Source organism: Schistocerca piceifrons, chromosome 2 (genome assembly GCF_021461385.2).
Source record: "Schistocerca piceifrons isolate TAMUIC-IGC-003096 chromosome 2, iqSchPice1.1, whole genome shotgun sequence".
Taxonomy (NCBI): Eukaryota; Metazoa; Arthropoda; class Insecta; order Orthoptera; family Acrididae; genus Schistocerca; species Schistocerca piceifrons.
The window spans coordinates 970851525-970861780 of NC_060139.1; positions in this window are offsets into that span (position 1 = coordinate 970851525).

The window sequence follows — 10256 nt, forward strand, 5'->3', positions numbered from 1 at the left end:
CTCACACCGAACTGTAGCTACCATTCAAGGCACCCACATACTGGATATAATAACACCCTCAACAACATCATACTGCAGTGCTTATGCCGCCTGGAGAATAATGCTAATGGACTGAACAAGATGTTCCAGCAGCATACCACAGTTTCACCAACATCTAGCTGGCAACTTGATACGCACCATAATCCACCTCCAAAACATCTGTTCCCTTCTCAATGAATGCAATAGTACAACTTGCTTTCCAGACACTACTCAACGTCTGCTGCTTCTGCCCAGAGAATTTTAGCCTCACAGTTACAAACATGGAGCTGGATAACCCCACTGCTCTGCATGCACATTTCACTAATGATGGCTGCCTGACCATCTCTCCTACTTGCCCGCCTCCTCCCGACAGCAAACTCCTCATGGACCCACCCAGACCACACATGTCAGAAGATACATCTTCCCCCCCCCCCTCCCCTTGTCCTTTCATGCTCAAACTGTGTATGCCGTGCCATCCATGCATCTTCCCATTTCTGTGACTGTCATCTCTACACCCTGCACCACACCACCCAGATTGTTGCCTCCACACTGTGCTCCACAGTACCAAGGGAGGGCGGGGGTAGGGGGGGGGGGGGGGGGCTCTGTGAGAATGTTAACATCGCTGACTAGAGAAAACAACTCAAATCACAGTCTTATCTGTGTTGGTTAATGGGAGTAGTTGAGTTTGCTCTGTGCTTCAAATGTTATATGTCATGCATTCTTATATGTAGTGATTTTCTAATAAATAAAATGTGTTGTGTACTTCATACCACTGTGTATCACTATGAACCATATCTCTATGTATGCATCAACAAAAAACAAGACAATCACACAAACTTTTCTATACTGTATTAGCAACAAACTATCATTTCACTGATTAACAATTTTTATGCTTATGCCAGAAAAATTTAATCAAGTAAATTAGAAACAAATCTGTTGTCTCTTCAATTTTAGTGAATAGCTGCTGTTTATCAGCTATTGCTGGTGTGGCAGTATCCTGTTCCCATACTGGTTATTTATTTTCTAAGAAATTATTTGTCAATATCTGTAAATAGTGTGCCCTATTCACTGTCTCTAACCTAATAACTTGTTGTGCAGCTTTACAGAGAATATTGCTTCATACCATGTAGCTAACAGAACTTTTCAGTCTTTAGATATTCAGATAATTTGTGGAAAGAGTGGGTAATGAGGTATGTTTCCAATTTCTTTTAGAACTGTAGTTCTTGCTTTGTGTTCAATGGGGGTTACATGAATACTTTTCTATTAGAGTACATAGCTCTACTCTGACATAGATTAGGAGTGAAGTCTACATGAGAATTAGGCTTGTGCTTTATACTGTGATTGTGATCTGAAAGAGATTATTATTGCCTGCAAAAAAAACATAAAATGTATTGGAAAGGGTGTGTAGGAATTCCTAAATACTCCAAAAGGCTTCTGCAAGATGTATGGTTGTCTATTTTACACATTATTCTTACTGTCCACTTCTGCTCAACAACCATTTCATTTACTTTCTGTGGCCAGCTCCAGAAGATAATTCCACAGGACAATAGGGAGAGAAAATATTAAAATTAAGTACAGGTAACATGTTGTCCTTAGGTCACTACGGTGAGAAATGCTTTTAAGTGTTATACACACTGAACTGAGCTCCTTGATTAGCTTACCTACTTGTCGACTCCATTTCCATGTGTTATTGAATTGGACCCCAAGGAATGCATTTCATTTAATGTAAATCCACTACTGCCTACTTCTGGTGCCAGCAGTTTGTTATTGCTTTTTTTTTAACCGTATAATATGAGTTTTGTGGCATTAAGACTTAATCTGTTAGCTGTGAAGCACTTGTAGACCTGTTCAGTTATTATCTGTGCTGTCTCTTCCAAGACTGAATTTGGCTCTTGATTAATACACTCGTGTCATCATCAAATATTACAAGTTCTGGACCAATCTTTAAAACCACTGGAAGATGTTAATTAACAATAGAATGACCCTTGTAGGACCTCATAGGTTATATTTCCACATTGTGAGGTTATTTTGAAGTATGTGACACCATTTGTCACTGAGACCCTCTGCTTTCTGTTATGAAAATAAGCCTCCATCCCTGCAAGAAGGAAACAATTAGTGCCATAACAATTTAGATTGCCAAGCAGAATTTTGTGATTCACATGCGATGGCAGTCAAGCATCTCCATCTGCTGTGAATGGGTCATTTAAGCTTTGATGTTGCATCTTGTCAATGTTTTGGAAAGCAGAGAGAAAGAAGTGCTGCCTACAGTGTCAATGCCCAGAAACAGCTGAACAAAGCAGAAGAGTTGTCACTATCTTCTGTGATGTTATGAGATTCTTTTCAAAAATGTTGTTCTAGTAAATATGAGATCTGTCACCCATTGTGTATGAATGTTACATAAGTGCATAGAGCTCTCTTACAGCCCTCAACCCTCTGTAAATGAAAACAAATTCACAAGGATAGAGCTGGTGGCACTGCGCGGCAGATCCACAACATCAAGAAACTATGAGAAGGTGACCATAAGACAACAGTCAAGGTAAAAGCTCATGAATAACATCAGAGTGACATATCATTGAAATGTAACAGATCTTCTGGGCTCAGTACAGCCATCAGGAGCCCTCTGTTTTTCACCATTACATTTCACTACAAATTGTTACATACACAATGACTGATTCCAGTGGTGTATAATTGTAGTGCTGACAGGATTTGCAGAATGGAATGTGGTAGAAGGTTTGCCAATGGCACATGGTGGGTGGGAAGTTTAATTTTTTCTAGAAATCATTTGGGAACACTGTTATTTCAGCCTTCCTTTGAAATGGGTCAGAGTCATTTACAGTAAAAGTCAAGACAAAGGGTGGTTAATATCTGAAATCAAATATTCTGTGTTAGTAAAAGAGAATCTTAATGCAGAGAATTAACTGTAATCAATAATTAAAAATGCACTATTAATAGTATTACAAAATTCTTCAGTGTGTCATCAAAAAGGCAAACCTTATATACTAAGCACAAAAAATTCAAAATTTCAAGAAAAATGCAACAGCAATTTGGAGCTTTATTAGGCATGAAATGAATAAACTCAGCAAGATAAATGATATTGAACTCCCAAATGGTGTTAAAATGAGACATATGATACAAAATTAAAATCAATGGTTACTAAATTCAATAAATTATTTCCAATAGTAAATGGAAACATGGAGACAAAAAAATTGTCTACCAAAAGCAGATCCAATAAAGTACTTAGACAGATAACAGTTCTGCCAAGTGATAAAAATCAGTCACTAAAAACTAATAATTCCTTTGGTTATGATGATATCTCAACTGAAGTACTAGTTTGGAAGCCCACTCATGATGGAAATACGTCACATCTAATGGCAACAAGCAGATGTGACCTCTCTGAGAATGCCCATATTGAAACTGGTATCAGTGACCAGGAGGCAGTTATGCCAACAATGTACACTGAAGTACAAAGGAGAACAAAAACAAACAGAGTGATTTATATGTTCTGCAAACTAGACAAAGAAGCAGTAGTGTCATATCTCAATGAGGAAATTGAAACTTTTAGCTAGGGGAGGAGCATGCAGAGGAAATGTGATTAACATTTAAAAGAATAGTTGGTCATGTACTGGATAGGTATGTACCCTGAAGAACAGTTCATGGTGGGAGATGTCCTCCATGGTATACAGTCACTGTAAAGAAACCACTAAGTAAATAGAGATTACTGTATATAGCTATCAAACAAAGCATAGAACTATATATAGAGAGGTTCTGAATGAAATGTGTTTGGTAGCCAAGAGAGCAATGCAAGAAGCCTTCAGTGACTACCATAGCAAAAATTGTCAAAAGGTGTTTCACAAAAGCATAAGAAATTCCGGTCGTAAGTAAAGGCTGTTAGTGGCAACAAAGTTAATGTCCGATCCCCAGTGAATGAGACAGAAGCTGAAACTGAGGTTAGCAAAACAAAAGCTGAAATACTTAACTCTGTTTTCAATGTTCCTTTGGCAAACCAAGAAATGGTGCCTCAATTTAATTCTCATACCACTCAAAAGATGAGTGACATAGATATTACTGTCAATGGGTTAGAGAAACAGCTGAAATTGTTAAAACTGAATGAAGTTCCAGGGACCAGCAAAATCCCTGTCAGATTTATACCCAATTTGCAGCTGAGTTAGCCCTCTGTTAACTAATATTTATTATAGATCCCTCAAACAGCAAAACTGTGCCAGTGGTTGGAAGAAAGCACAGATCGTACCTACCTACAAGAAGTGCAGCAGAAGTGATCCAGAAAACTATCATACAATATCCTTGGTATCAATTTGTTGTAGAGTCTTAGAACATATTCTGAGCTCAAACATAATAAAGTACCTCAAAGAGAATGACCTCCTCCATGCCAGCCATCATGGATTTCAAAAACATAGATAATGTCAAACCCAATTTGCACTTATCTTCCATGACATCCTGAAAGCCATGGATCAAGGCAGTCAGGTAACTGCAGTAGTTATTGATTTCCGAAAAAACATTTTACTCAGTATCACTCTTTTCTCACATTACATACTGAAAGTTTTTGACCAAGATACTCAGGTAGATGTAGGACTTCTTGATTTCTGAAAAGTATTTGACTCAGTACAACATCTACACTTATTGTGAAAAGTAGGATGTTATGGGGAATCAAGTGAAATTTGAGACTGAATTGAGGATTTTGTACATTTCACATAAGGAACATGAATACAAGATAAGAGAAATACTCTCCAGCATGCACCATATGAGGTTTGTGGAGTGTGTATGTAAATATACACTACTGGCCATTAAAATTGCTACACCACGAAGATGACATGCTACAGACGCATAATTTAACTGATAGGAAGAAGATGCTGTGATATGCAAATGATTAGCTTTTCAGAGCATTCACACAAGGTTGGCGCCGGTGGCGACACCTACAACGTGCTGACAGGAGGAAAGTTTCCAACCGATTTCTCATACACAAACAGTAGTTGACCAGCATTGCCTGGTGAAATGTTGTTGTGATGCCTCGTGTGAGGAGGAGAAATGCGTACCATCACGTTTCCAACTTTGATAAAGGTCGGTTTGTAGCCTATCGCAATTGCGGCTTATTGTATCATGAGATTGCTGCTCGCGTTGGTCGAGATCCAATGACTGTTAGCAGAATATGGAATCTGTGGGTTCAGGAGGGTAATACGGAACGCCATGCTGTAGCCCAACAGCCTCGTATCACTAGCAGTCAAGAATACAGGCATCTTATCCGCATGGCTGTAACGGATCATGCAGCCACGTCTCAATCCCTGAGTCAACAGATGGGGACATTTGCAAGACAACAACCATCTTCACAAACAGTTCAACGACGTTTGCAGCAGTATGGACTATCAGCTCGGAGACCATGGCTGCGGTACCCTTGACACTGCATCACAGATAGGAGTGCCTGCGATGGTGTACTCAATGACAAACCTGGGTGCACTAATGGCAAAACGTCATTTTTTCGGATGAATCCAGGTTCGAATTACAGTATCATGATGGTCACATCCGTGTCTGGCAACATCGTGGTGAACGCACATTGGAAGCGTGTATTCGTCATCGTCATACTGGCGTATCACCCGATGTGATAGTATGGGGTGCCATTGGTTACACGTCTCGGTCACCTCTTGTTCGCATTGACGGCACTTTGAACAGTGGATGTTACATTTCAGATGTGTTATGACCCGTGGCTCTTCCCTTCATTCGATCCTTGCGAAACCCTACATTTCAGTAGGATAATAGATGACCGCATGTTGCAGGTCCTGTACGGGCCTTTCTGGACACAGAAAATGTTCGACTGCTGCTCTGGCCAGCACATTCTCCAGATCTCTCACCAATTGAAAACGTCTGTTCAATGGTGGCCGAGCAACTGGCTCGTCACAATATGCCAGTCACTACTATTGACGAACTGTGGTATCATGTTAAAGCTGCATGGGCAGCTGTACCGGTACATGCCATCCACGCTCTGTTTGACTCAATGCCCAGGAGTATCAAGGCCATTATTACGGCCAGAGGTGGTTGTTCTGGGTACTGATTTCTCAGGATCTATGCACCCAAATTGCATGAAAATGTAATCACATGTCAGTTCTAGTATAATATATTTCTCCAATGAATACCTGTTTATCATCTACATTTCTTCTTGGTGTAGCAATTTTAATGGCCAGTAGTGTAAATACAGAGGAAACTCCAGATAGGAATATCAACAATGTAGGAAAAGACAGAGTGTTACTTACTGTATAGAAGCCACATCAAGTTGCAGATGATCTTTTAATGGTGCCTCTGCAACTTTAAATGTCTTCTTTATGGTAAGCAGCAATCTGTCTTTTCCTACATTGTCATTAATGTACATACAGATGTACATGTAGACGTGGTACTGTGCGAGTTGAGTTTCACATCATCAATGCTTTTGGAGTCCATGCTGATTGGCATGGAGGAGGTCATTCTGTATGAGATACCTCATTATGTTTGTGCTCAGAATATGTTTTAAGATTCTACAACAAATCAATGTTAAGGATATTGTGTGGTAATTTAGTGGATCACTTCAACTATGTGTCTTGTAAATGAGTGTGACCTGTGCTTTCTTCCAACTACTGGACAGTCATTTTATTTTTGTTTGAAGGATATTTGTTAGATGCTACTTAATAGAGGGGCTAACTCTTTCAAAAATCCAGTACAGATTCTGATAGGGATTCCATCAGGTCCTGGAGCTTTGTTCAGTTTTAACAATTTCACCTTTCCCTCAACACCACCTATTAAGTACGATCATATGAAGTATCAGGCAAAATTTGTGGCTAGATTGAGGATTCCTTAGTAGGGAGGACACAGCATGTTATCTTGGATGGAAATTCATTTACAGATGTTGAAGTAACTTTGTGGGCACCTCAGGGAAGTGTGTTGAGCCCCTTGCTGTTCATGTTGTCTCTTGATGATCTGATGGACAATATTAATAATGACCTCAGACTTTTTTGCGAATGATTGAGTTATCTACAATGAAGTATAGTCTGAATGAAGCTGCACAAATATTCAGCCAGACCATGATAAGATATCAAAGTGGTGCAGAGAATGGCAAGTTGTTTTAAATGTTCAGAAATGTAAATTTGGCACTTTATGAAAAAAAGTGTCCTATGAATATAATATCAGCAGCTCGTGGCAGCTCAGGGTGGTAGCTCGTTACAGAAATCTAAATGACACTACTGTCAACACAGTCTTCCCACTTCAACATATAGATGAAATTTTGGACAGGCTGGGTAGGGCAAGATATTTTTCAATGCTATATTTGGCTAAGGGGTCCTATCAGGTGTTAGTAGATGAAAAAGACCAAGATCTGACAGCTTTCTGTACACAATATGTCCATTATATTACAAAAGAATGTCAATGGGATTCTGTTATGCATCTTTCATATTCCAAAAATTGAGGAATTGGTTCTAATAGGTTTATAGGGTGGAAAGATATTTCTTTATTTAGATCACATAGTAATTTTTACACCATTGCTGGAAGAACACACTGTCTGAATGAATGAGATTATCGAGAGTCTATGGCAATGTAATCTCAAGTTGCAGGTGGATAACTGTGAATTTTTAAGGAAGGAGGTCGCATATCTGGGACATACCTTATCCAAAGATGGGTTAAAACCAGACCCAAGCAAACAAACTAAAAGCAGCAGTGGAATATCCACAGCCCAGGACAACAAAAGAATTAGGAAGTTCTCTTGGGTTAGTTGGGTACTATAGACACTTCCTAAGTGACTTCAGTAAAGTGGCAAAACCACTACATGAGTTATTAAAAAAAAGGAGTTAAGTATGAATGGGGTGCCAAGCAAGATGAGGCGTTCCAAGTGCTAAAACTGGAGCTACTCCATTCTCCTGTATTATGGTACCCAGATTTTTTTAAAAAAAATTTATAATCATCACTGATGTGAGCGAGGATGCGATTGGCTCACTTCTTAGCCAGGGGACTGTCAGTTGTATATGTGTCCAGTACTTTGAACAATGCAGAGCAAAAATATAGCACAACTGAGAGAGAGTTATTGGCCATAGTTTGGGCAGTTAAACATCTCAGATCATGTGTTTTTGGTTGTAAGTTTGCCATTTATACAAATCATAAACCACCACAGTGGGTTAGAAATATTAGTGATCTGTCATCATGCTTAATGAAGTTCAGATTGAAATTAGAGGAGTATGATTATGAAATTGTAGACAAAAAAGGCAAGAAGAACTGTGTGGCAGATGCACTGTCGAGGATAAGGAAAGTACAGTCAGCTGAAACCAAAAATGGGGCAAATGAAAGTGGGGAAATGCCATTAGTCGAGGAGATGAACAACAAGAGATAACTGCTGGAGAAAATGCAAAAATTTTGTGGGATGCATTGATAGGTGATCATCAAGGGACCATAAGAAAGCATGATTGAATTAGGAAATATTGAGCATGGTCTGGTATGATGAAGGATATTGAAGACTACATCAGAAAATTCAATAGTTGTAAAAACAAAAACAAAAAAAGTACTGTTGGTTATAACACCAACACCAGAAGAAGTGTTTGATAGGTGTGATATTGATATAATTGGTCCACTGATGGTAACAACAGAAATAATACTTATATACTAACATTCCAGAATGCTCTAACGAAGTTCACCACAGCAGAATCGACAGAAAAGGAGGATGCAGATACAGTAGCTTGTGTCCTGGTGGAAAGAATAATATTGAGATTTGAAATACCCTCAGTAATACTCAGTAAAAATGGTAACAATTTTTTGAGTGACACACTAAAGAGAGTATGCAGATGGTTAAGGATCGATAGCGTACAGAACTCCTGTTACCATCCCCAATCAAATGGTGCACTGGAAAGACATCACTGAAGTATAATAGAATTTCTAAGACCTTGTATCAATAGGAGGCAATCAAACTGGGAGAATGGCTTCCATTCATGGTATTTATATACAATACCATACAGCATAGAGCCATGAATTATACACTACATGAGTTATTTTTTGGTAGAGCATGTAACGTAATCAGTATATTTCAGAGAGATCCCACAGGTGTTACTTGTAATTATGATAATCATGTAATAAAATTAAAAGAGAAAATGATATAGGTGCACTAATGTGCCCAAGATTGTAACAAACAGAGTAAGAAAAACCAGAATACAAAAGATCTTAAAACAGGTGATTAAGTCTCTTTGTATGATGAAAGCATTAGAAGGGGCAGAAGCTGTAAGATAGACGTACAGTGGCATTGCTCATACACTGTAGTAAGGACAATGTTGTGACTCACTGATATTTCAAAGTGCCGCCGCGCAGTTACACGCGTCCTCTACATGTGGCGCTGTCTGCCAGCCATGCAGCAGCAGCGCCACTTAAGCGGCCAGCCAGCCAGCAGCAGCTAAACTTGGACTCAGTTATGATTTGACTGTTAAAGTATACACACATCTTACTCTGTTTACTTGATCTGTGACTTTCATGTATTGCGTCTTCCTTGAAATATACTTGTTCAACTTGAAGTTATTACAATTGGCAACGAGGTAGTGATTTTTCTTTTCCATCGTTGACCCACATGTTTCCATGGCTACTTTAGAGCAACTATTGCAAGGTCTCATGGAACAGCAAACGCTTCTCACAAATGCTATTCGTGATTTTGTCATGGCGTCAAATGTCATTGTCTCTACCTACTTTTCCTCCTTACATTGAGATGGCGGAAGACTGGTCTGATTACGAAAAACGTCTTTGACAGCACTTCTTGGCATTTCATGTCACGGATGAACAAACATGTAAGTCTTTGTTCCTTTCATGAATTTCACCTCAAATGTATCAGTTGTTGTCGCAATTGGCTCCTTTGAAAGATCCTGCGTCTTTGTCCTTTGCTGAAATGTGCTCAGTTCTGTCCGTCTATTTTCAAAAGCAAACGCACGTGGTAGCCTCTCGTGTTGCCTTTTATCATTGTCAAAAACAACCGAATCAATCCTATCGCACTTGGGCTGCTGAACTTCGCGGCCTCAGTAGAAAGTGCCAATTTGTTACTGAGAGTTCACAAAGAATCCTATGCTGATTCCATGGTACGGGATGCTATTATCCGATCGGCGCCCAACAAAGAAGTTAGGCAACGTGCCCTTCAGTTGGCAAATCTGACTCTAGATGAAGTCCTATCCATCGCTCAGTCTTTCGAAATTTCTCACACTGCTGGAGTGCAAATAGAGGCATGGGGTGACGTTGGGGAAATA